A 27,474-nucleotide genomic window follows, 5' to 3' on the forward strand; every position below is an offset into this window, starting at 1 on the left:
AGGCCACGGGGGCTCTGCCCTTCTCCCGCCTTCCAACCATCATCCAAATGAAATCCGGGGGGTTACAGGGTCAGAATGGTAATTGCAGGCTCTGGAGCATCTTTTTCCATTAAAAAACCAACTTTGCTGAAATAATTCATGCTCTCTGCCACTTCTGAGTCAATGAATTCTCATTTTCAGATGGAGAAGATGATTTTGAAAAGATCCTGACCTCTTCTATCGGGTCCAGCCCGTGAGTGGCAGCGAGCCTGGGCATCAGCTTCCTTCCAGACACAGAACTCCTCAGAAGTCACCAGGTGAGAGAACTCAACACAATTTCTTCAAGCCCTGTGACAAGGCTGACAGGAGTCTCTCACCTCTGCCGTGCAGAGGCTGCAGTGGTCCCTGCCCGTGGCCGTGGGGCTGGACCAGGTGACCTCTAAGGCCCTTCCAGCCAAAACCATTCCAGGAGCCTTTGAGCAGAGAGAGAATAAGGGAAAGTTAAATTGCAAAAGGAAGAAGTGAGGAGGAGAGAAGGAAAACCTCTTCAGAGGGGGAGAGTCGTGGGCTTTGTGCTGCACTCACCTGCATCAGCAGCTCTGGAATAATTCCATAATGTCTGCAGGGTGAAGGAAGGTGGGAGGAGGGAAGGGAATAGAAAAGAAAATGTGAATAAAATGCTACTGAGAAAATATGGAGGGTCCAGAAGCGGGCAAAAATGAAGGTTTGGTAAAGCTGCTGTTGCAGCTGGAGCTGGTTCTCAGTGCTCTGCTCTGCGTGGAAGGTGGGGATGGTCACAGGCTGGATTTGATGTCTTGGAGGTCCTTTCCCACCTAAATAATCTTGTGAGCACTGAGGGCTGCACCCAGTGCCCGGGGCTGTTCCCCCAGCTCCACCCTCACTTCCTTTGCCACTGTAACTGCCATCCCATAATCCCATTAACAGACATTCCGAGGCTGTGCAGCAGGCAGGAATAATGGAATACTTCATGGAGAGGGCCATCCTTCATCTCATTTATTACCTCACCAGGCCCTGGGGTGGAATTACGGCTGTGAAAGGACTCCCTGGCCCTGTACAATCCGTGGTTGTGTGCAGGGCACGGCTCTTGGGTGGGCTGCGAATGCAGGGAGGGCTCATTTCTGCCAGGACTGTCCCTGTGTCCCAGGGGCACAGCCTGGGGAAGGAGCTCAGGGGGATCTGTGTCCCTGCTCAGCAGTGCTGGCTCCCTGGAAATGAGAACTGAGTGCCTGGGAAATGGGAGGAGGTTGGAACCAGCGCCAGAGCCCTGCAAGGAGTGGCTGGAGGGCTCAGCCTTGCCCTGGGGTCACCTGGGCCCCAGCTGGGCTGGGCTGGGCAGTGGCATCAGGGCCACCACGGTCCCCAGATGTGCCCGTGGGCACGGACAGACACCCCGGGCTGCTGCAGGGGGTGCCCCCAATCCCAGCTGGGCTGGGGAGGCTGAGGGGGCTGGGAGCCTCACCCCGGGCTGCTGCAGGGGGTGCCCCCAATCCCAGCTGGGCTGGGGGAGCTGGGGGGCTGGGAGCCTCACCCCGGGCTGCTGCAGGGGGTGCCCCCGACCCCAGCTGGGCTGGGGGGAGCTGGGGGGCTCAGAGCATCACCCCGGGCTGCTGCAGGGGGTGTCCCCAATCCCAGCTGGGCTGGTGGGAGCTGGAGGGGCTGGGAGCCTCACCCCGGGCTGCTGCAGGGGGTGTCCTCAATCCCAGCTGGGCTGGGGGAGCTGAGGGGCTCAGAGCATCACCCCGGGCTGCTGCAGGGGGTGCCCCCAATCCCAGCTGGGCTGGGGGAGCTGGGGGTCTCAGAGCATGACCCCGGGCTGCTGCAGGGGGTGCCCCCAATCCCAGCTGGGCTGGGGGAGCTGGGGGGGCTGGGAGCCTCACCCCGGGCTGCTGCCCCAGCCAGGGGAGGCTGGAGGATGTTTTGCTGATTCTGCTGTGCTGATGGCCAGTGGGGCAGGGTCAGACGTGTCACACAGCACATCCTCGGTGCCAAATGCATGGACAAGAGGTCCCCCCGTTGTTCCAGAGCTCGAGCTGCCCCCTGGCCGTGGAGCAGTGGGGAGGATGTGCTGCTCCATCCCTGGGGCTCTGCTGCAGCCCTGAGTCCTGCTGCTCCTGCAGCACTCCTCCTGCCAGCCCCAGGGGGTTTGGGCACCTCTGACCTGTGCACTGTCTCTGTTATTTGTGTGTTTTTGCCTTTATAGGTGTGTGTGCACTGCAGCTCCTGCCCAGGGCAGCTCCCATCCCTGCTCTGCAACAGGAACAGAGCTCAGGGAGAGCTGGGGCTGTGCCAGGGCAGGGCAGGCTGGATCTCAGGGAAAGGCTCTTCCCCAGAGGGTGCTGGCACTGCCCAGGCTCCCCAGGGAATGGGCACAGCCTGAGGTTGCCAGAGCTCCAGGAGCTGCCAGGGATGCCCAGGGTGGGATTGCTGGGGGTCTGGGCAGGTATGGGGCTGGGATGATCCCTGTGGGTCCCTCCAGCTCAGGATATTCCAAGGTTTTCTGATGGATGAGTTCTGGCCCAGGAGGGCTGGAGAAGGACAAGCACAAAGCCACTCACCAGCTGAAGGTGGCAGCTCCAGGGATCCCTCACTTCCAGAGCCAAGCTCAGGGACTGGGGTTTGCCCAGAATCACTGCAGTGCAAGGCTCTGTGACAGGCAGGCAGGAGAGGAGGATTTAATGGTCCTGTCTGGGCTGAAACCCTCTCAGGACAGGGACAGGGCTCAGGGAGAGCTGGGGCTGGGCCAGGGCAGGGCAGGCTGGATCTCAGGGAAAGGCTCTTCCCCAGAGGGTGCTGGCACTGCCCAGGCTCCCCAGGGAATGGGCACGAGGCTGCCAGAGCTCCAGGAGCTGCCAGGGATGCCCAGGGTGGGATTGCTGGGGGTCTGGGCAGGTATGGGGCTGGGATGATCCCTGTGGGTCCCTCCAGCTCAGGATATTCCAAGGTTTTCTGATGGATGAGTTCTGGCCCAGGAGGGCTGGAGAAGGACAAGCACAAAGCCACTCACCAGCTGAAGGTGGCAGCTCCAGGGATCCCTCACTTCCAGAGCCAAGCTCAGGGACTGGGGTTTGCCCAGAATCACTGCAGTGCAAGGCTCTGTGACAGGCAGGCAGGAGAGGAGGATTTAATGGTCCTGTCTGGGCTGAAACCCTCTCAGTGTAAGGAGCAGTAACGAGCAGCTGCCCTGGGTAGGAGCTGGTAATTAAAAGCTCCGTTCTGTCCTGTCAGCTGTAATTCCCAGTGGGAAAGGCTGATCCTGCTGCCTGCCCTGGCTGGGCTTGAGGAGATGTCAGAGCTTTCACCTGCAGCTGATTGCATCCAGCCAGGGCTGCACTGCAGGAGATCGGGGCTGGGAGAGAAACCCCCAGCAAGGGCCAGGAGCAGCCTTTCAAAATGATGGGAACTTTTATGGGCTGGAAAGTTCTAGAAAAGCTCCCAGACATCCCAGTGTTTGGGCTCAGCCCCTGGGCTGCGTCTGGGGGACATTGCCATCATTGGGGGCTTCCTGCAGTGCTGGCACAGTGGGGAGGGCTGTGGCTCCCATCCCATCCTCATCCCCATCTCCATTCCCATCCCATCCCATCCCATCCCCAGCATTACAATTATAGAATCTCAGAGAATGGTTTGGGCTGGAGGGACCTTAAATCCCTTCCAGTGCCACCCCTGCCATGGCAGGGACACCTCCCACTGTCCCAGGCTGCTCCAGCCCCAGTGTCCAGCCTGGCCTTGGGCACTGCCAGGGATCCAGGGGCAGCCACAGCTGCTCTGGGAATTCTGTGCCAGGGCCTGCCCACCTTCACCAGATCCCTTCACCAATACCCTCATCCCTGGTGTTGGATCCATGGCTGCAGTTGTTGGGATTTTGCACCAAGGGAAGGAAACCCGGGTGTTGTGGAGGCAGCAAGAGCTGAGGGTGACCCCTCCCTCTGGCCCCCCTCAGCACTGGGGGTCCCCACCTGCCCTGATTGCACCCCCAAGGGGTTAATTTTCCATGTGGAGTCCTGGAGCCGTGGGGGCTGAGCCCAAACCTGGAATGCCGGGGCTGTGACAGGGACAGCAGGCTGGGGAGCTGATGGGGCAGGCTCTGCTCCTGGAGGGAATGCTGTGCTTGGCTCTTGGGCTAACCACTGCAAATGGGAAGCACCCTACGGGAATAAATCCCACGGGAATCCATTTTCTTCATGGTTAAAAGGCCATTCTTTATTCACAAAACTCCTTTTAATCCACTTTTACAGACCTCGTGGGGGACTCCCATTGCTCAGGAGCTTTCTTGTCAATCACTTTATTGGTCATTAACAAATTGTTGTCCTGTATTGATTGGTCACTCAGACTCTCTGTGTGTACTGCAGGAAAAGTTGTTTGTGAGAGACAGTTTTCATCTTTCCATCTGACAGTGTACAGACAGTTTCTACAGGTGCTGGTTGTTTTTCACCCAGGACCAGATTGTTGTGCTAACAGACTGCTCACACCAGCATTGCTTCCACAGGGAACTTGCAAAGGGCTGGCTTTGGCAAGGCCAGCCACTGATTTTAGGAGATCAGGCCTGATTTTATGAAGCCTTTCCTTATGATTTTTCTACCTTACTACAGCAGTACCCCATGTTGCTAAATCAGGGATCTCTGGAAGACTTTTCTGGGAGCGTTTTTCCCCACGTGCTGTTTGATTGTTTGGAGAGCTCAGTGGGTATTTGGGGAACATATGTGCCTTCCTGCTCCTCCTCCCTGCCAGCAATTTCATTTCTAGCCTTTGAATGGACTTTTTCTTCCTTTGTGGGTACATTACAGCACTTTTCTCTCCTGGACAGAATTAGGCAGGAATGCAGTGGTAAATGGCAGTTTTGGGATTGGTTATTTGCTCATTTTGTTTTGTGCTCCTCTTCCCTGCCTGGCTCCCACCCTTTGCTTCTGGAGTTGCATTGCTGCTCTTGAACCCGAGGAGCTGTAAAATCCAGATGAGCAGGCACAGGAGGCTGTTCAGAGAGCACAGGGCCATTGGAGACCTCACAGCACCTTCCAGAGCCTGGAGGGGCCTCCCCACCCTCCCCTTCACTACAGCAGCACAGGTGCTGCTTTTCAAAAAGCCAAAACTCACGGTTTGATCTGCAAGTTTTGGTCAGGAAGCCAAAGCTTGTGGTTTTCCTTGGAAATGTGCTCATCCAGGAGAATTTTCCTTGTTCAGGAGTTCATTGCAGTCAGTAGTTGTCAAATCTGCTGACAGCACCCAGGATTTGCTCATCTCAGCCATTCCAGGCTGGTCCCTGCTTTCCCATCTCTGGGGGCAGCACTGCCCTGCCTGGAACCCCAGGGACAAAGCCAATGTCACATTAAGGGTGATGGAACCCAGGGACCAACCCAGAGTCACCTCAGGGTGACAGAACCCCAGGGACAAACCCAGAGTCACCTCAGGGTGATGGAACCCCAGGGACAAACCCAGAGTCACCTCAGGGTGACAGAACCCCCAGGGACAAACCCAGTGTCACCTCAGGGTGACAGAACCCCCAGGGACAAACCCAGTGTCACCTCAGGGTGATGGAACCCCAGGGACAAACCCAGTGTCACCTCAGGGTGACAGAACCCCCGGGACAAACCCAGTGTCATCTCAGGGTGATGGAACCCTGGTACCCCCAGGGACAAAGCCAGTGTCACCTCAGGGTGAGTTCATTTCCTTAGCCAGATAATGCCCTCCTCATTTCCAGCTTGGAGCACTCTGCAGGACAGATGTCACACAGGACAGATGTCACGGGTCCCAGTGTGATTTGGCAGTAAACTGGGGGAGGACACACCTGTCCACCCAGCTGTCCCAAAATGCTGAAATCCCAGTTTGCAGAGCACCTGGAGCTCCCACCCACATCCATGGCCGGCATTGCCAATCCAGGGCCGGAATCCGAGGGGTCCTGAGGTTCAGTTTAATTATTCCAGCTTGCAATCTTACCTGGATTAAGAGAGAACTTTAATTACTTGGCTAACAGCTTTGGCTTTTCCGTGGGGCTCTGTTCCCTTTAACCCTTCCAGAGCGACTGAGGGAGGGGCTGGGTGCCGTGGGCTTTGTTAAAGGCAAAAAGCCAGCATCGAAAAGAGGCGTTAAATGCCATTTCCTGTGGCAGGTTCCAGAAAACAACCATTAGGAGGGGAATATTTGCAAATGTCACCGTTTGGAAATGGCCCTCGTTGTGCCGGGCTTCGGTGGGTGCGTCCTGATGAACTGGAAAACAAACACAGGCACCTCTCGCTCCGCAGCTCGGGCTGGGAGAGGAGAAAAGTGTTAACATTTATTACTTGGTGGTAAACATCATTAGCGTGACCTTTTTGAGGCATTTGAAAGGAAAAATGAGATGGTGCAGGCTGCAGAGCTCCTCTCTCTCAGCACTGCCTGGCTCGCAGCTCTCCCAGCGCCTCCGTGCCCGGCAGTGCAAACGCTGCCTGTAGCTGGCACAGCTGGCACAGCTGGCACAGCTGGCACAGCTGGCACAGCTGGCACAGCTGGCACAGCTGGCACAGCTGGCACAGCTGGCACAGCTGGCACAGCTGGCACAGCTGGCACAGCTGGCACAGGGTGGGGAACGACTGCCCCGGTGCTTGGGAATGGGCACTGGAAACACCTTGGGGGCTTATGGGCTTTTGTAGGCTTGTCTTCATTTTCTGTGAATATTGTCACAAAACCCCACAGAGGTTTGGGTTGGAAGGGCCTGAAAGCTCACCCAGCTCTGCTCCATGATCACCCTGAAGGTATTTTCCCACCTTGAGCAGCTCCAGGGTTGCAGGATTTTGGGGCAGGGGCCAGTTTTGGCTGGGTGGAGCTGGGGGCTGTGGCAGAAAGCAGAGGCAAAGCCCGGTGCGATAAGAGCTGCTCATTCCAGCCCTTACCAGCAGCTCTGGGCCCCAAATTAGGTGGCTTTTAAGGAGACAGGAGAATTCCCCCTGCCAGCAGGAACTGCAGATCCCAAATTGCCTTGACTCCAGTTAACTCAGGGGTGGAAGGTGCTTTATTCCCTGCCCTGGGCATGGGGGCTGCTGGGACAGCCTTTGCTGGGAGGAAACCCCTGGGGATGTAAAATGTTTGTGTGGAATGTGTGTGTGCCTCCCCAAGGAGCAGCATCAGCACAGCTGAATGCCCTTGGCAGCAGGGAAGGGATGGGAACGTGGCTCTGCTTCCTGCAGGATGATGGGCTGAGGCCCCAGGGGTTTTCCTTCCCAAGTGTCCCCCGGTGTCACAGCCGTGCCAGGCTGAGCCCACCTGGGTCCTGCTGGACTTCTGGGGAAAGGGATGATTAAAAAATACCTGAAAGGAATTTATTGCCTCCAGAGCTTAGGAAAATGGGAGATTGGATGGATGAAAAGTGAGAGGTACTGTGGTACTCAGAGCAGCTGTGGCTGCCCCTGGATCCCTGGCAGTGCCCAAGGCCAGGTTGGACACTGGGACACCCTGGGACAGTGGGAGGTGTCCCTGCCATGGCAGGGCTGGCACTGGGTGGGATTTCAGGTCCTTTCCAGCCCAAACCATTCTGGGATTCTGTGTGCAGAGAAAGTTTTCCCTCGTCCTACTTGAAAGAGGGAAAAAAGGAGCAGAAGAGAAGGGAAACCTTGCTGCCATCCTCCTCAGACATCCTGAAAATCCTGAGTTTGTTCCCGTAGACTGTGAATCCTGCAAGGGAACCTGTCCTCTCTGAAAGCATCTTTATTAGGGTAACTCTTTGTATGTGTTCAGACCTTTGAGACTTCAATTTCATTCCGGTCATGCATTTTGGGACCATTTGGGTTCATCTTGGCTGCAGCCCTGGCTGGGCTCTTGTGCTGCCCAAGGTGGACCCATGGAGGAGATCCTTGGAATCAATCCCTGCTTTATTCTGGAACTCCATCCAGCCTCTGCTCTGGGGCAGCCTGCACAAGGGATCAGTTCTGGCAGCTCAGATGGGACCTGAGCCCACAATCCCTGCCTCAGGAAGCTGATGCCCTATCCCTTAGGCACAGCTGTGCCCACTGCCCACCCTGCTGCTGCCACCCCATCCCTGCCAGGGGAACTGGGGCCTCTGGAGCCCCCAGGGAGCATTAAACCCGCAGCTCTTGGCTTTTCCTGCAAACCAAAAGAACATCTGGCTGTGTCCTGGCTGCTCCTGGTGCTGGGCAGCTCTCAGAGCAGCTGCTGGTGTGGGTGTGGTGGCTCTGGGGTCGCTCATCCCTGGCACAGCTCCATGGAGCACAAACCAGCTCCCCTCGGTGTGTCTCAGGCAGGGAATGGGCTGTGTGTTCTGTGCCCTCTGTCAGAGCTGGGCAGTTCTCTCTGGCCATGGGGCAGTTTTTTCTTTATCTCTCCCACAGCCAATCCTCCCTCCAGGAGATCTCTGCTGTCCATGGCCAGGGAGTGTCCCTGCAGGGCTGATCAAATTCCATCATCCCATGGGAGATGCTCCGCCCAGGGGAGGAGCCAAGCATTCCTACCTGGATACAATCTGAGCCTGGGACAGCACAGCAGCCTCTGCCCCCTGCATTCCCAGAGGAAGAGCAGGCCCATCTCCAGCAGCCCTGGAGCTCCAGAGGAAAACTCCCCCCTTGTGCAGGATCCCTGCTCCAGCAGAAGCACAGCTGGCACTGCAGGAGGGCTGAGCCCCCATGGGATGGGACTGGGCCACCACCCTGACCACAGGGCTCAGCTCCTAAACTGACTCTGGCAGGGGTTTGTTTTCTGTTTTGTACTGTTGCATTAGTATTTTTAATTTCCCTAATAAAAAACTGTTATTCCTGCTCCCATATCTTTGCCTGAGAGCCCCCTAATTTCAAAATTACAATAATTCAGAGGGAGGAGGTTTACATTTTCCATTTGAGGGGCGTCTCCTGCCTTCCTTAGCAGATATCTGGCTTTTCAAACCAAAACCCCAGTGCCATCCCAGGCTGCCTGCATTTCTCCCCGCTGCTCCCACCTGCATTTCTGACACCAGAGCTGTTTGATCAGGGTTCTGCTGCAGCTGCAGGACACAGGCAGATTTCAGCAGGGAAGGAACGTGAGTGATGCTGGTGCTGGCCTCCCCTGGCACAGCCCCGTTATCTCGCAGGGGCACAGGGCCCTGAGGGAAATTGGGCATTTCTCAGCGGGCTGGGCTTGCCAGACAAACTCTGGCAAGTAGCAGGGACTGGCAGGAAAATCTCTTTAAAGTGAGGTTTTGATAGGTAATGGATTGTCAGTGCTGGCTCCTGCATCACAACGGGGCAGGGTGCAGTCACAGGTAACTGCAGCCAGACAGTCCCTAGAGCACAAGTTTGAGGAGGAAGAGGAGCTGTGGGAGCTGGGGATGTTTAGCCTGGAGAAAAGGAGGTTCAGGGGGACCTTCTCACTCTACAATTCCTGGAGAGGAAGGTGGAACCAGGTGGGGGGGGGTCAGGTTCTTCTCCCAGGGAACAAGAAATGGCCTCAAGTCATACCAGGGGCAGTTCAGATTGGATATTAGGAAATATTTCTTCATTTAAACTGTTGTTTCCCCTGAGGGAAATTGGGCATTTCTCAGCAGGCTGGGCTTGCCAGACAAACTCTGTCAAGTATCAGGGACTGGCAGGAAAATCTCTTTAAAGTGAGGTTTTGATAGGTAATGGATTGTCAGTGCTGGCTCCTGCATCACAACAGGGCAGGGAAAGATGTGACGCCTCCTGATTTTCCCTTATTAGAGGGTAAATACCAAAATGAGCTGATGAGAGCCTATTTATTTGGGGGGGGGGAAAGGGGGGGGGGGGGGGGGGGTCAGGCTCTTCTCCCAGGGAACAAGAAGAAATGGCCTCAAATCATACCAGGGGCAGTTCAGATTGGATATTAGGAAATATTTCTTCATTTAAACTGTTGTTTCCCCTGAGGGAAATTGGGCATTTCTCAGCAGGCTGGGCTTGCCAGACAAACTCTGTCAAGTATCAGGGACTGGCAGGAAAATCTCTTTAAAGTGAGGTTTTGATAGGTAATGGATTGTCAGTGCTGGCTCCTGCATCACAACAGGGCAGGGAAAGATGTGACGCCTCCTGATTTTCCCTTATTAGAGGGTAAATACCAAAATGAGCTGATGAGAGCCTATTTATTTTTATGAGGAAATAAACAAGGGAAAGGGCAGCGGTTTATGAGATGAAAGCTAATACAGCTGGGCCCTGCTCTGGTGAAAGGCTGTCAGAAAACAAAGCAGAGATTTAGTGTGGAGATGTTTTGATGGAAGCAACAGGAGCTGTGTTCAGCCAGGCTTGTGTTAACAAATGAGATGCTCGGGCACTCGGCTGGCAGGACAGGGACACAGAGGAGGCCAGGCAGGCTGTGAGGGTGGAATGGCTCTGCTCCCACCCTGCCTGTCCCTTTTGCTGCTCTGGCCCAGTTCATACCCCTCAATCAGCTGTAGATGCAGATTTGACTCATTAAATTCAGGGCAGGACACCCGGGCTGGTTCCAGCTCAACAACCCTTCCCCATGCCAAGGACTGCCCTGGAGCTCTTGTATCCCATCTTGCTCGTGGAGTCTGGACACAGAGGTCAGACAGACGTCCCTGACTCTGCCCTGGCAGGGAGGGCATCCCTGTCCCTGCACTGTGGTTCCTGATCCCATGGGATGCAGCCCCAATGGGATGGATCCAGCTCCCTCCTGCCCCACAGTCCTTGGTGCAGCCTCTGACAGCACAGACCCAATTCCTCCAACTTTCTGTCTGTTCCAGGGCAATAATTTACCCTGCCCTCCCTCCAGGACACCTCCTCTGTGTGTGTTCTGTCTGCTGCAGCTCTTCTCCTGAGGCGTGAGCTTATTGCAAAATTTATTTTTTCCCAGCCAGGCAATCCCGAGCTGGAGCACACAGGGATCACACGGGATGGCTCAGCCGTGGAGCTGAAGCTTCTGAGGAGGAAATCTCCCCGTGCCTTTGCTACATCAGGAGAGGCAGGGCTCGCTGCCAGCTGATCTGGAGTGGCCTGACAAAATTGAACGTCTCCAAGTGTGGTGCTGCAAATGTCAAAAGGCAATCAGCTCCTGAGGAAAAGGAAGGACTGGGGAGGGAGGTGGGGGTAGCACAGGCGAAGTCTCAGAGCCCCTGGAAGTGTTCTGTGGAGGAATGGCTGCTGTGGCAGTCACTGCATCCCGATTTTTCATTGCAGACTGCATTTTATGATCAGCGTGAGCAGTGCACTTGGCTGTTTTGGCTGACAGAATAAACATGGAATCATGGAATAGTTTGGGTTGGAAGGGACCTTAAATCCCACCCAGTGCCACCCTGCCATGGCAGGGACACCTCCCACTGTTCCAGGGTGTCCCAGTGTCCAACCTGGCCTTGGGCACTGCCAGGGATCCAGGGGCAGCCACAGCTGCTCTGGCAATTCCAGCCCAGCCCCTCCCCGCCCTCCCAGTCAGGAATTCCTTCCCAATTCCCAATTAAAATCTGCCCTTGTTCAGCTTAAAGCCATCCCCCTTGCCCAAACCCCTCTCCCACAGTGACTCCATAACTTCAGGATGTCCCCACAATGGAATCTCAGTTTTCCCCTTTGCTCCCAAATCACAGCAAGGGAACAGGGAAGGGAAATGGGGAGGTGACACTGGGAATGCACATTTCTGGCTGTTTAAGGAGCCTTCATTACCTGCTAAATCACAGCTGAGACTGATGAGAAACACATGAAAATAAAGGGATTAAACCACCTTCCAGATGGGCAGACAAACCTGGAGGAAGAGGGATGTTAGCGCTGGAATTTGGGGATTCATTCTGGTGCTGATAGAAAATTCCAGGTGTGTCAGCCTGCCTGCACCCTGCACTGGAATGGACTGGGAATTGGAGTCCCCATCCCTGGGGGGATTTCAAAGCCCTGTGGAGTGGCACTTGGGGACATGGGGCAGTGGTGGCCTTGGCACCGCTGGGGTGGTTGGGCTCAGAAGGGTTTTCCAGCCTTAACAACCCCATGGTTCTGTGTTTGGGCACAGACTTGCTGTGCCCATCCCACCCTGCCAGGACTGTCCATGGGCTGGGGCAGGTGTGGAAGGAGCTGTGCCAGGGGAGGGCCCCACACTGAGCAGATTCTCTTTATTTCTCTGAAGTGTTTTGACTTTTGTAGCTCAACCAAATGTGCTTGTTAAAAATGTAGGGTCTGGCTCTCGGTACCATTAAAGATAAAGGCAAATAACTGCATTTCTTTCTTTCATCTTTGTCTCTGAAAGCATCCTGTGCACCTCCCAGTGCTGTTAATATTCATATTTCTGTGCTCCCTTCTGATGTTTCTCTAAGCACCAGCCCTTGGCAAAATAGAGCTGGAATAACTCAAAAAGAAAAAAACCCGGCTCCTAATTCTTCTCTTGCGTTCCTCATTCAGGTTTGGTAACTGGACCCTGAAATTTCATGCAGTTCAGATTTTTTAGTTGACCTTTTTATGTTCTAATTCTCCCTGCAAGTCATGTCCCTGTATCCCAAAGGTTTGAGAATCCCTTTGGGCTGGGAAATCCACGGCCAGGCAGCTGCAGACCTGCCCAGGCAGGAAACCATCCCCAGCCTCCTGCAGCATCACTCCCCAGGGGATTTCAGTGCTTCTGCTTCAGCTGGGGCTGCAGGATCCTGAAATTCACCTCACCCTGCTCCACTTCCCCCTCCTTGCTACTGAATTCCACCTCTTCCTGGAGCCCAGCCACCTCTGCCTTCCCTGAGTTGCATTTTTCTCCTCACCCTGGAAAATACAGAATGGTTTGGGTTGGAAGGGACCTTAGAGCTCATTTTGTTCCATCGCCTTTGTTCCACACTCATCCTGTGCTTGATTAGTTCCCCTTTTATTTCTCCCAGCATATCAGACTAGAAATTTCCAAGAATTCAGAAGAAATCCTTGTTATTTGATCCAGCGCTTCTGACTGTGGCCTTTCAAGTAGAATCTCATCTCTCCTCATTGTTTATTCGGGTAGTTCATCACTGCCATGCCAGAACATCCTTTTACTCCTTCAAAACTCACACTAATGGCTCTGCAGATTATTTTCCTTAATGATCTTTTCCTTTTGATTACTTCAAGGTACCTAATGATGCACTAAAGGGAGATATGGGTATTAATAATGTCCTGTGAATAGCAGCGGTGCCCTCAAATTCCGTTTAGCTTTTTTAACTCCTTTTGTTGGAGCTCAGGCACTTCATTCCAGTGTTTTCCTCTGATTAGTTTCCCCAGATGATCATGTCAGGAGCAGCCAGTAGGAACATGGATCTTCCAGCCACACAAGCAAACAGTGGCTCTTGCGAGCCCGGGCCAATTTAAATATCATTTCACTGCGGTGTCTCAATGCCCTGTGTCAGCTCAGGACAGCAGGGCCCCGGGGCGTGGCGGGGCTGGGGTGGCACGGGAGCAGCAGAGCTCGTTGTGCTCCCAAGAACCACGGCAGGGAGAGCAGCCCGAGCCGTGCCGACCTTTCCCAGAGCCGCTCCATAGGGAATCCCAGAGCTGTTTCCCTGGATCTGTCAGGCAGCAGCTGCCGAGACAGGTTAATGAAGGGGAGGCATGGCTCAGTCACTGCCACAGAGCAGGAAACCGAAAATCAATGAGCCAGGCGCTGGGATAATTCCAACCCCCGGAGTGCAGCCCCGCGGGCTGGGCACAGCCTGTGCTCTCCTCCCTGTCCTGAACGCCTCCTGTGCTGGCGCTGGGATGGCAGCTCAGCTCCCTGCCCAGCGCCCCCGACTCCTCTGCTCCTGCCTCTCCTGCTGCAGTGCAGGCTCCGCTGTAGCCAATCCCAAAATTCCAGCCTGGGCTGGCTTGGGAGGGACCTCAAATCCCACCCAGTGCCACCCTGCCGTGGCAGGGACACCTCCCACTGTCCCAGGGTGTCCCAGTGTCCAGCCTGGCCTTGGGCACTGCCAGGGACCCAGGGGCAGCCACAGCTGCTCTGGCAATTCCAGCCCAGCCAGCAATTCCCAGTTCCCAATCTCCCATCCATCCCTGCCCTCTGGCAGTGGCAGCCATTCCCTGGGTCCTGTCCCCTGGTGAAGAAAAAAGCCAAAATCAGGACTATTTTTAAATATAAACAAATACAGCAGGTATAAACCCCGTGGGAAAAGCAGTTTGGATGTTGGTGTGCTCATTCCTCGCTGTGTCCAGCCAGTCCTTGAGCTGGCCTTTCTTTAATTTGCTGCAATTCCTGCAGTTTTGCTCCTCCTGTCCTTGCCTACCCCCTCAATATTCACACTGCTTCCATCCATAAAGACTTTGCAGTGTTTGGCAGAGGCTGGGAAGGCTTTCCCCAATTTTGGTGTATCCATGTGGGATAGACTCTTTCGCTGGATGAAGCAAAACCAAAGGTCACAGACTCAGATATCTGCAAACTCCATGTGTGATAGTTTGGAGGTGCACATCGCTGTCTGCTCAGCAGATTTTGGTGGTAATGGTTTGGAAGGATCTCCTGATCTTCCCTCAGGCTCCCTTGATCTCAGCCTTTTATTGAAAACCAAAAGCAAGTGGTGCCTCTGTCAGGCTTTCCCAGAGAGGAATTAATTAAGAAAGCAAAGCACACCTACAGGGACCGAGGGCTGCATTCCCTGTCAGGACTCTGGAATTAAAAAGAAGTGGAGCTATTAGTAATAGATTTATTTAGTATTACATCTTCCCCTCCAAATACTCTTTGGAAAGCCCATAAAGCCAGGCAGTCACTAATAGGCAATTTTAAGACAACTGGGTAAGTGGAGTGTGAAAGGCTGAAATGCCCAAAGGTCAGGTGCCTTTGAGATTTGATTCTTCCAGCCAGGAAAAGTCTTAATGAGTAGTTTAATTATATGACAGATTAGAACACTTTGGTTCAATGAATCCAAGGAAGTTGGAAATTGCTATTTTCCTGGGTAAATCATTTGAAAATAAGTTGAATTGTTAAAACAATCACTGACTGCTTCAAAAGGTTTCCCTGGCACTCTGAGAGTGCAGCAGAACAGAAATGGGAGCTGAAGCCTCATTGAGCTCCAAGCACTTAATTGGGATATGTTTTTTGTGAGCTTGTTTTTCCCTCTGATAAGGAGACCATGATGGATACAAACAAGCTTTGGGATGGAAGCTGCTCCCAGGATTAATTGCCAGTGATTTATTTGGCACTCTGCTCCTGGCTGTTGAGTGGTGGCCGTGGCCTTGTCCCTGTTTCAGCCCACCCTGGGGCTGTGCTGCTGGTCCCTGCTGCCATCCCTGCCCTGTGCCCGCTCTGGTCACCCTTGTCCTGTGCTGGTGGCGGGCAGGGGTTGGCACTGCTCCCTGCACTGTCCCGGGGAGAGGCAGGGACACTCGAGGTGCCCCGCAGCTTTCGGCAGGGTGGGTGAACCCGGCTGTGGGGAAGGTGCTGCTCTCCATGGTGCTGATCCCCCACAGCCGGGGCACCTCTGAACGTCCAAACCTTCATGGCCCAGAGCGGCTGGGGCTGCCCCTGCGTCCCTGGCAGTGCCCAAGGCCAGGCTGGGCAGGACTTGGAGCAGCCTGGGACACTGGGAGGTGTCCCTGCCCATGGCAGGGGTGGGATGAGATAGGCTCTCCCAACCCAAACCAGTCTGGAACTCTAAAATTCCAAATAAGCCAAGTTGTCCCACTGGGTGCCACAGCTGCAGTGTCAGTGCATGTGGCTGTACTTGTGGGGCCTTTTCAGCCTTCCTGTGGCAAGGTGGAAACCGCTGGCCAGGGGCTATGTGCAAACCATGAAGGGCATGGGACTGCTGGGAATATGCCTCGAGCTGTTGTATTTTCCAACATCAGCCTCATTCCATGGTTATGGCAATGGGAAGATGCCAGCAGCTCACAGCCCAGGCAGCAGACAAAGAACTCAATATTAAAACTCACTTTATAAATTTTTGACCAATCACACGAAGCAAAAGCACACTGACAGCAGTTCTATCCAACCCCTGACAGCACAGGTACCTTTGGTTAAACAATGCTTGCTTATTTCCAATACAATACCCATTTGTGAGCCTTCAAACAGAATGCACAGAGCTCCATTATTCAGCTTAGAACTCCCTAACATCTCTCTAGATAGACTTTTCTGCAGCTTCAGGAGTTATTTTTGACAAGCATTGATACACAGACCATTGTTCCATTTGTCCTTACTTTTCTACTTCTTCTATAATTTCTCTGCTGACCAATCTCATGGCTGCTGCTGAGCTCCAATCACAGTTCTGCTGTCTCTGAGGCCTGCCTTTTGCAGCTTTCCCAAAACCCTCTGATTTTATGCATTCCCACAATGGACATCCTCCTCATGGTGAGGTTAACGACCTTTGAGGTTTACGTTACATAAGAGGAAAATTTTCTTCACTGAAAGAGCTGTCAAGCCCTGGCACAGACTGCCCAGAGCAGAGGCATAGACATCCAAGAAGGGCAGGGTTGTCATCCCCTGGAAGTGTTCAAAAACCACATGGATGTGGCACTTGAGGACATGGCTTAGTGCTGAACGTGAGCTGGGCTGGTGATTGGACTCGATGGTCTTGGAGGTCTTTTCCAACCCAATCAATTCAATGATTCTGGCTCTGCACAGCTCCTGCCAGGAGGGGACAACCGGGGGGTCGGGCTGTGCTCCAGGGAACAGGGACAGGAGCAGAGGGAACGGCCTCAGGCTGGGCCAGGGCAGCTCAGGGTGGGCACAGCAGGAATTTCCCCATGGAAAGGGTGCTCAGGCCTTGGCACTGCCCAGGGAGGGTTGGAGTGCCCATCCCTGGAGCATTCCCACAATGGACATCCTCCTCATGGTGAGGTTAACGACCTTTGAGGTTTACGTTACATAAGAGGAAAATTTTCTTCACTGAAAGAGCTGTCAAGCCCTGGCACAGACTGCCCAGAGCAGAGGTATAGACATCCAAGAAGGGCAGGGTAGTCATCTCCTGGAAGTGCTCAAAAACCACATGGATGTGGCAGTTGAGGACATGGCTTAGTGCTGAACGTGAGCTGGGCTGGTGATTGGACTCGATGGTCTTGGAGGTCTTTTCCAACCCAATCAATTCAATGATTCTGGCTCTGCACAGCTCCTGCCAGGAGGGGACAGCCGGGGGGGTCGGGCTGTGCTCCAGGGAACAGGGACAGGAGCAGAGGGAACGGCCTCAGGCTGGGCCAGGGCAGCTCAGGGTGGGCACAGCAGGAATTTCCCCATGGAAAGGGGGATCAGGCCTTGGCACTGCCCAGGGAGGGTTGGAGTGCCCATCCCTGGAGGTGTGCCAGGAATTCCTGGAGGTGGCACTCAGAGCTCTGGGCTGGGGACAAGGTGGGCACAGCTGAGACTCCCTGGGCTGGGAGGGCTTTTCCAGCCCCAGGGATTTGGGGATTCTGAGGAGCTTGGCCTCCACAATTGCCCTGGGTCTGGCAAGGAGCCCACGTGGGATCCTGGATTGTGTTTCCTCCGTTTCTTCCCCTGAGAGCAGAAAGGGGATCCCCAGTGGCACCAGGGCTGTGGCCATGTGTAAATAACATTTAGGAGCTTCTGAGTTCCTCCCTCCCTGGGTGACCAGCTGGAGCTGGAGCTGGTGAAGCATTTCCAGGAGCAGTCTCCACAGGCGTATAAATAGCACTTAAATGAGTGTTTTCCTCCTGCTTAATAACACAGCTTTATTTTTAACTCCTTTCCCAGTCAGTGGCACGCAGCACAAGGAGAGCCATAGGAGGAGTAAGGAAAACATCCCCAGAGCTCCTGAAGTGCGGGGGATGAGCCCAGCAGAGCCATCAGCAGCAGGGATTTTCACAGCCTCCCCCGGGAGCCCAGGCAGAGCCAGTGCTTCTGTGTGGAGCCATTCCCACCTGGAATCCCAGGAGCTCCTCCCTGGAGAGGGCTCAGAGAGCTCCGTGTGACAGCTCCCAGCTCCCTGTGACACCTCCCAGCCTGTCCCCGGCGCTCCCGGGACACTGAGGGGGAATAAATGCCCGTTCAGCTGTGGCAGAGCTTATCGGGGCTGGCCGGAGATTCCCACCCCGGGACTGCGGCTGCCCGTGTTGCTAATTAGCGGGGAAGGAGGCGGTTAATGAGGTGGGGCATTTGCAGATGCTGGGAGTTATTTACAGCAGGCAAAGCCGCAGCTCTCGCCCTGAAGGCAAATAAAGCTCAGCGTGGTGGAGTGAAACTTCTGTAGGACAGGATGGCTTGGAAACCTCCATGTGTGGAAGGAGCAGCAGGGACAGGAGTGACAGAAGGACGGACAGGAAGGGACGGCTGGGGGTCACCCCCCAAAAATGCCACCTTCAGCTGAGCAGGTCAGCCGTGGCTTTGGCTGGCTGAGTGTGGAAGTCCCCAGGGATGGAGATGGCCCCACCTCTGGGTGCCCCTTCCTCAGGTGCCTACCCCAAAATCTTGGCTAAAGCTTCTCAACCCAGCCAAGCAGAATTTGGCTTTGCAGCCACCCCTCGAGTGGTGCTGGGCTGTCCTTGGACACAGAGGTGGCCTGTCCTTGTCCCCTGGCCACCTGGGCAGCTGATGAACCACAGAATCATGGAATCATTTAGGTTGGAAAAGACCTTTGAGGCCATCAAATCCAACCACTCACCCAGCACTGCCCACCCTGCATCCTCCTCCCTGCTGACAGCAAAGCAGCTTTCCAACCCTGGCCAAATATGAAAAGATGTGTAAAATCAAACTGTAGTGTAAAAACTTATAATTTTTGGACACAAAAATTATAGGGTTTTTAGATTAATGAGTGTTTCTGAAATGCCTGGAGTTTTGTCAGCCCTGTGCTGTCTGCAGGATCAGGGCAGGAGGAGGTACCCAGACACTGGATCTGTGGGATCCATCTGTGGGATCCATCTGTGGGATCTGGCTGTGGGATCCATCACCAAACACTGCATCTGTGGGATCCGTCTGTGGGATCCAGCTGTGGGATCCACCTGTAGGATCCAGCTGTGGGATCTGGCTGTGGGATCCATCTGTGAGATCCATCTGTGGGATCCAGCTGTGGGATCCATCGGTGGGATCCATCTGTAGGATCCAGCTGTGGGATCCAGCTGTGGGATCCAGCTGTGGGATCCATCTATGGGATCCATCTGTGGGATCCATCTATGGGATCCAGCTGTAGGATCCATCTGTGGGATCCATCTGTGGGATCCATCTGTGAGATCTATCTGTGAGATCCAGCTGTGGGATCCATCTATGGGATCCAGCTGTGGGATCCATCTGTAGGATCCAGCTGGGGGATCCATCTGTGAGATCCATCTGTGGGATCCAGCTGTAGGATCCATCTGTGGGATCCATCTGTGGGATCCAGCTGTGGGATCCATCTGTGGGATCCAGCTGTGGGATCCACGTGTCCACAGCTCCCTGTCTCCAGCAGGATCCCTGCCCGGGCCGTGGGAGCAGGCCCGGAGTGCCAGAGCTGAACTGGGCAGTGAGAGGGGCCGGGCTGGGCAGGATTTGGGGGCTGGCTCTGGTGCTGGTGGCAGGGCAGAGCCAGCAGGCTGAGCAGGGATTGCTCTGCAGCACTGGGGCTGTTTCTGGGCTCCTGCCTGCCACACAAACCAAGCCCACCCTCCAAACCAAGGGGGCACGTCCAACACATCCCGAGTTTCTAAAACAGCCGCTTTCCGCAGGGCAGATTAATTATGGATGGCAATTAATTGGAGCTGCTAACACGTGAATATTTTAGTGGAAGTCCACCTACAGCCCCGGCCCTGGAAATCACATCCTCATTCCAGAGGCTGCATTTATCCATTCCTGATGGGAAGCAACGACTCCTGAGCGCTGCGGTGATCACCCAGAGCTCTCGGTGCCCCACGTGCCAGATGAGTCAGCCCCGTTATCGGGAAGGATCTCCTGATATGATCATAATTCATGTAAAGCTCAGCCAGGAAATACTATATAAATTTTTAATAGAGTTTTCTATTCAATGCTCATGTTTTGTAGTGCATGGAGGCAAATTATTTTAACTAATTTATGCCAGAGTGCAGAGCTGCTGCTTGAATTGTTTTATCTCCATCACCTGGAGCTCAGCGTGACAACAGAACACTTGCTACATGATTTTATGAACTTTGTGCCACGTAAATACTGTGTGAAAATTGCCTGTAGTATGTAATTGTCTATTTTTCTACTTGAATTTCTATTTTATCCTGCTGATTGCCAAAGAAGACAAGATTTTCATAGAGCTTAATAATTTTATGTGGTTCTTTCAAGGCAAAAATGAAATACCAGTTTTAATCTCACTGTGTGTGGCTGAAGGTCAAAGAAGTTTCAGAAAAGTGATTTTTTTTTTTCCTCCAAAATACAGTGGCCCAGTGATCAGGGTTTATGGGAATCATATTTGACAGTTATTGAAACCTCATTTCTGTATTCATAACTTTCTGATTTGGAATTCACTGGGCAGCTGGAGAGGTTTAATGCCCAGAGAGGAAAGGATTTACTACCAATATCTGGATTTTATAGGGTGGGAAGAGCTTCCCCTCCCCGGCCCATCCAGGCAGTTCAGCTCTGATGTCCATCCCAGCAGCTTCAGCAGCCTCCTGGGAAGATTGAAAAGCCAGGAAATGAGACAATGTCATAAAGTGCAAAATCGGAGTGGAGGAAAATGCCACGGGAATTCCAGAGCAGAGCTGAGGGAATTGGGGGCACAGAGCTCGGATGAGGGTGGGATCCTGGGAACCTGGAGCAGGAGATGCTGCTGGACAGAAAACAACAGTGCCTGGGACATTTTATTCACTTTCCCTGAGAATATTGCCTCTCTGCTGGCTCGGGAAGGAAAGAGCAGGAGCAGGAATTGCCTGGATGTGGAGTGGTCCAGCCTGAGCAGAGAGTTAATTAAGAGGAGGATTCTCTCCACAGAAACCAGGAGTGCTGGAATAGCAAATGCAGCAGAGCTTGTGCAAAGGCAGGGGGAAAGTCTGCTGGGAAATAATCCCTGTCTGTTCCCAAACACTCCAGCAATGTTTGTTCAACCCCACTCGAGCCCAAGCTCGAGACATTGAAGGGGTAAAGGGTTCTGGGGCTGTGGGATTTTCCAGAGGGACAGGGGGCTTTCCCAAGGGGCTGCAGCTTGGGAAAAGCAGATTTAGAAAAGTTCACAGGGGCAGGCTGGGCCCTGGGTGAGGAATAACAGAGTCCTTTGGGCTCCCGGCAGCCTGTCCTGCCACAACAGCCTGTCCTGTCCTGTCACAGCCTGTCCTGTCCTGTCCCAACAGCCTGTCCTGTCCTGCCACAGCCTGTCCTGTCCTGTCCTGTCCCAGCAGCCTGTCCTGTCCTGTCACAGCAGTCTATCCTGTCCTGTCACAGCCTGTCCTGTCCCAACAACCTGTCCTGTCCTGTCCTGTCCTGCCACAGCCTGTCCTGTCCTGTCCCGTCTAGCAAATGCAGCAGAGCTTGTGCAAAGGCAGGGGGAAAGTCTGCTGGGAAATAATCCCTGTCTGTTCCCAAACACTCCAGCAATGTTTGTTCAACCCCACTTGAGCCCAAGCTCGAGAAATTGAAGGGATAAAGGGTTCTGGGGCTATGGGATTTTCCAGAGGGACAGGGGGCTTTCCCAAGGGGCTGCAGCTTGGGAAAAGCAGATTTAGAAAAGTTCACAGGGGCAGGCTGGGCCCTGGGTGAGGAATAACAGAGTCCTTTGGGCTCCCGGCAGCCTGTCCTGTCCCAACAGCCTGTCCTGTCCTGTCACAGCCTGTCCTGTCCTGTCCCAACAGCCTGTCCTGTCCTGCCACAGCCTGTCCTGTCCTGTCCTGTCCCAGCAGCCTGTCCTGTCCTGTCACAGCCTGTCCTGTCCTGTCACAGCAGCCTGTCCTGTCCTGCCACAACAGTGGGTGAGGAATAACAGAGTCCTTTGGGCTCCCGGCAGCCTGTCCTGTCCCAACAGCCTGTCCTGTCCTGTCACAGCCTGTCCTGTCCTGCCACAGCAGCCTGTCCTGTCCTGCCACAACAGCCTGTCCTGTCCTGTCCTGTCACAGCCTGTCCTGTTCTATCCCGTCTGCCGAGAGCCAGCCCTGAGAGCCTGGAGCCTTTGGAGCTCTGCCAGGGATGGGCTCTCCCCCTGCCCTGGGAATGCTCTTCCAGAGGGGGGACAGGCGGGATTTTGGGATGTTGGGACAGGCGTGTCTGGGATTTTGGGACAGGCGTGTCTGGGATTTTGGGATGGGTGTGTCTGGGATTTTGGGACAGGGGTGTCTGTGATTTTGGGATGGGAATGTCCGTGATTTTGGGATGGGCGTGTCTGGGATTTTGGGATGGGCGTGTCTGGGATTTTAGGATGGGCGTGTCTGGGATTTTCACACAGACCTTTCAGGAGGTGTAAGGCAGGAACAGCCTAAAGCAGCCGGAATGTGTTTGGCTCCTGCAGAGAAAGGAGACAACAGTGAGATCCATCTCCAGCGGGATGCGCTCAGGACAGGGTGGGTGGGGGTTTCATGGAATCGCAGACTGAAAACCACCTGAAATCCCATCTCATTCCAAGCCCTGCCGTGGGCAGGACACCTCCCAGCTCCGCAGGGCTCTCGGGTTTCTGGGATGGGGAGAGGAGCACAGGAGCGGGAGGAGGCTGCAGCAGCACACCGGGGCTGCTGGAGCTGGGAAGGGCTTTGGGAGCAGAACACAAAGCCAGGGTGGGTTCAGGGGCGCTTCAGGCGCTGAGGAGGAGGGGACAGCTGCAGTGGCCGATTTTGGGGCTGGTTTTACAGCCGCGGGTCCCTGCCCAGGAGGCACAGAGGGAAGGGCAGAGCTGCAGCCGCTCTGGCACAATTAGCCCGGCGTTAATCACCTCCCTTCCCCGCATTCATGGCTCAGGGGGAAGGGAAGAAAGACCCTCGGGAATATTGATATCGGAATTGCACGGGCAGCGCTGGGCAGGGGACACAACAGCGATGGGAGAGGCTGCTTTAGTCTCAGCCTAAATGCTGCGCTTGCCCAGCCCTCCTAAACCCATCCCCAGGACGGGGGAACAGAATATTTGCAGGGAATGCCCCGACGAAGGAGGAACGATGAGGAGGACTCCGCTGATATCAGAAGGCTAATTAATTACTTTATCATACTCTATTATTCTATATTGCATTACACCTAAACTGAACGTGCCAAGCTCTCAGCCCTGCACACACTGCCCAGAATCCCGTGACTGTCCCGACACACACACACCTGGCCCTGGCAGGCAAGGAACCAAAACACCACCGCTTTGGGTAAAAAATCTCCATACTGCGTTCTACTCTGGCACAAACACGGGCACAGCAAGTGGTAAGAATTGTTTTTCCCTTCTCTGGGGTTCAGAGATCGTGAAACCCAGAAATATTCTTGGGAACAATTGTGCCTTGCTTTTCTCTGTGAGGAGAAATGTGGCGACAGTGGAACCAGGGAAGGTCAGGCTGCCTCTCCCGACAGGGGAATCCCGTGTTGGGTCTCCAGCCCTGCCTGCAGAGGCTGAGGAGGGACGGAAAGGGCTGGAATTCCTTCCCGTGCTGGAATTCCTTCCCGTGCTGGAATCCTTCCCCATGCTGGTACAAAGCACCCAAAGCCATGGCCACAGCCACGCTCTCATTTTGGTTATTTTCCAGGGAGGACTTTTGCAGAAAATGGGGAAATTAGGGTTTGGTATCATGCTAAGGGACATTTGGGATATGCTAGTTCATAATCCAGATTTTAAAAAGAAAGCTGGCTTTGTTAGCACTAACTTAATTCAGGTTCTGACAGTTATCCGAGGAGAAAAGCTTTCCATGGGAAAGATTCATGTTCCCAACTCCTTCAGCTGCAGAATAAGAAGCATCTTTGTAGATTTTGTGGTTAAAGCCGATTAGATGAGATTTAATATTCTTGATTTATTTGTTTACATATTTATTTGCCTTTTAAACCTAAGGGTAAAAAACAAGAGCAGATTTTAACTTCTTTCATCTCCAGGAGCAGTAATTTCATTTCAGACCTTGCTTATATAACACAAAGCAGTGAAACTGTGATTCCCTTTTCCATTTAAATGGCCTTCAATATTTATTGCACGGAGTTCAGCCCCTCAGTCCTGCAGCTCCACATGCAGCACATCAGTGAGTAATGGAGCCAGAAGGAGCTTCAGCTTGAGCCCAGCCATAAACTTCCCTGAATTAATTCCTATTTTAATGAGAGAATGGCTTTTGAGACAAAAAGTCCAGTTTTGATTTTGGATTGATATCGACAATGGTTCTCGTGGGGTTTGAGGTGACAAATGTATTAAAAATAAAAGGGAAGAAAGGAATTTTCTTCTTTTCCTCTCACAGCAAGCGCTGTTCCTGTCCTCAGGCTGAGTTTCTTCCTAACGATGCCACAGTATTCATCTCCCGCTGAACGCTCTCCTCTGTAAAACTCCCTGTTTGTTTCAGATGTGAGAGAAATCCCATCAGGCTCCGTTTGCGGATCCCCTGCGTGACCCCGTGGCCTTGGGGACCCTCCCCACCACACGGGTGTCCCCTGTGACTCCCAAGCCCCACAGAGCCCTGCAGCACTGACAGGGGCAGGGACTCCTGGGCTGGAATTCCCTGCGGCTGCCCCTGGATCCCTGGCAGTGCCCAAGGCCAGGCTGGACACTGGGACACCCTGGCACAGTGGGAGGTGGCCCTGCCATGGCAGGGGTGGCACTGGCTGGGGTTTAAGGTCCATTTCCCACCCAAACCAGTCTGGGATTTCCTCCCAAATCTCTCTCTTGTCTCTCTTGGCTGGCACCACTGGGCTGGATCCCGGGTTTGGTGCTGCCCTGCCCCGGACACGGGGTCACACTCGGTGCCAGGGACATCCCCCTGCTCCAGTAGGGCCCTCAGCCCCCACTCCTCACTGGGGCTGTTTAATTAGCTTCTGTAATGACCCTGGCCTTCAGATCCTGTAATGACCCTGGAGAAAAGGAGACTCACCTGGAGAAAAGGAGACTCAGAGGTGACCTTATCACTCTCTTCAGCTTCCTGAAGGGTGGCTGTGCTGAGCTGGGGTCTGTCTTTTTCTCCGGGCAGCAACAGACAGAACAAGAGGACACAGCCTCAAGCTGTGCCAAGGGAGATACAGGCTAGACTTAAGTAGGAAGTTCTTCACAGAAAGAGACGTCAAATACTGGAATCATCTGCCCAGGGAGGTGGTGGAGCCACCATCCCTGGATGTGTTTAAAAAAAGACTGGATGTGGCACTGGGTGCCATGGCCTAGTTGAGGTGTTAGAACATGGGCTGGACTCGATGATCTTAAAAGTCCCTTCCAACCTAGAAATCCTGTGATTCTGTGATTCTGTGATCAGTGTTTTCCATGTGACCAGCTGGGGGCTGAGCTCCCCACAGCCCCCCTGCCCTTTGCCACCTGCAGGCCCCAAACCCTGTGGGGTTTGCTTCTTCCCCGGCCCCTGAAATGTGTGGCAGCCTGGGGGTAATCGAGATGTGTGATGACCTGTGTTTGACTGGGATATTTGATCACACCTGGTTAACTGAAATGGTTAATGACCTGGGCTGGAGGTCACTGCTTTGGGTCCTGGGTGATGGACCAGTACAGAGACCCCAAAATCCCCTCAGTGCCCCAAAATCCTCTCAGTGCCCCAAAATCCCCCACAGTACCTCAGATCCCAAAATCCCCTCAGTGCCCTAAAGTCCCCTCAGTGCCCCAAAGTCCCCTCAGTGCCCCAAAATCCCTTCACTGCCCCAAAGCCCCCTTGGTGCCCCAAAATCCCCACAGTGCCCCAAAATCCCCTCAGTGCCCCAGATCCCAAAATCCCCTCAGTGCTCCAAAATCCCCTCAGTGCCACAAAATCCCCTCAGTGCCCTAGACCCCAAAGTCCCCTCAGTGCCCCGAAGTCCCCTCAGTGCCCCAAAATCCCAAAGTCCCCTCGGTGCCCCAAAATCCCCTCAATGCCCCAGACCCCAAAGTAACCTCCGTGCCCAGGGACTTTGGGGCACTGAGGGGATTTTGGGGCACCGAGGGGAACTTTGTCTCAGTGCCCCAAAGTCCACTTGGTGCCCCAAAGTCCCCTCAGTGCCCCAGATCCCAAAGTCCCCTCAGTGTCCCAGACCCCAAAGTAACCTCAGTGCCCAGGGACTTTGGGGCACTGAGGGGATTTTGGGGCACCGAGGGGAACTTTGGGGTCTGGGACCAAGTCCCTGGGAAGTGCCAACCACGCAATTGTCTTGGTAATTATATTATAAATAAAGTAATGAAGTAGGGCCTATTCCTTTTTCAATGAGATTAGATCAGCGCTGCTTGCATTGCAGAGGAGCTGATTCGCTTCAATTAGCTTTATTCTCAGATGTGGAGCATCCCAACATCCTTCCTTGCCTTTGTTAAATTAATTTAATTAGAAAACACTATTTTAATGAAACGGGATACTGTAGCTTCCAGAAATGAATTTTCATCCACAGAGTGCTTGGGAAAAATAGCAATGAAAATAATTTTGATAAGTAACTCTCAGCCTGAATATCTCTATTGTAGCTCGTGCCCCGAGGTTATATTTTTAATTGCATGTAATAAATATAACTTTATTAATTAGGAATTATCTGGAAAGGAAAGAGAATTTTCTTTCTTTTTTTTTTTTTTCTGCTTGATGGTGTAGAGAGGCTTAAAATAAATTCCCTGCTCCTTGGGGTAGGTACATTTAATCCACCTTTGGTTTTTTGTTTTTAGGCTGGCAGCAAAATCAAGAATGTAAAATCCTGTCCTGTTTGTGGTGGAGCTTTTTGCTAACGGGAGAAGGAAATGTTCAGTCTTTTACTGAAGGAAATTTGGGATGTTTCTTATGGGATTATTTCATGATGGGACTCTCAATGCCAACCAGCCCAGGGTGTCCTTTATCTTTGTTTTTCCCCTGCATCAGGTTTTAGCATCTCATTTCTTGCAAAGCCAATGTTAATTTGCTATTCTGAGGAACGTTTGCATGTGCAAAGCACCAGCCTGGGGGGAATGATGGGATTTGAGATTGAGGGCTTGGCTGTAGGATGCAGGAAAAGGGGAAAGTGAAACAGGGAAGCTTTTTGTCCTTTTATCACTCTAGAATTTAAAATAACAAAACAAAACAAAGAAAACCAACCAACCAATCAAGGAAAAAAAAAACACAAAAAAACAAAAAAAAAACCCAAACAAACAAACAAACAAAAAAACCCACATAGATTTCAGAGATTTTCACTGGAATAAATTTTTCTCAGTGCAAGGCCAGAGACTAGATTATATATATATATATATATATAAAATATATATATATATATATAATATATATATATATATGCATATATTAAGTCTAATGTGTTTCAGATTTTCCTCTATTTTTTACTTAGACTGAGAGAATCTTCCCCAGTCTGGGGTTTCCCATCAGCACCTCCCACACTGGGAGCAGACCTGGGGGCTTTTTAAGGATTTTTGAGGATATTTAAAGGAATATTTGTGGCTATTTTAATGCATATCTGAGTGCTTTGGGTGCTGCAGGTCTGGTAGGAGCAGAGCTGGGTGGGCCCTGTCTGCATGGGCTCCTTGGGATTTCCCAGATGGAATTTTGGTGGCTCTGGGTCCTGGGCTGAAGCTCAGCAGACAATGATGGAGGGGAAATCACCTGCTTTGATTCCTTCCTTCCTTCCTTCCTTCCTTCCTTCCTTCCTTCCTTCCTTCCTTCCTTCCTTCCTTCCTTCCTTCCTTCCTTC

Source organism: Onychostruthus taczanowskii, unplaced genomic scaffold, assembly GCF_017590055.1.
Source record: "Onychostruthus taczanowskii isolate IOZ18803 unplaced genomic scaffold, ASM1759005v1 scaffold100, whole genome shotgun sequence".
In the NCBI taxonomy this organism is placed as follows: Eukaryota; Metazoa; Chordata; class Aves; order Passeriformes; family Passeridae; genus Onychostruthus; species Onychostruthus taczanowskii.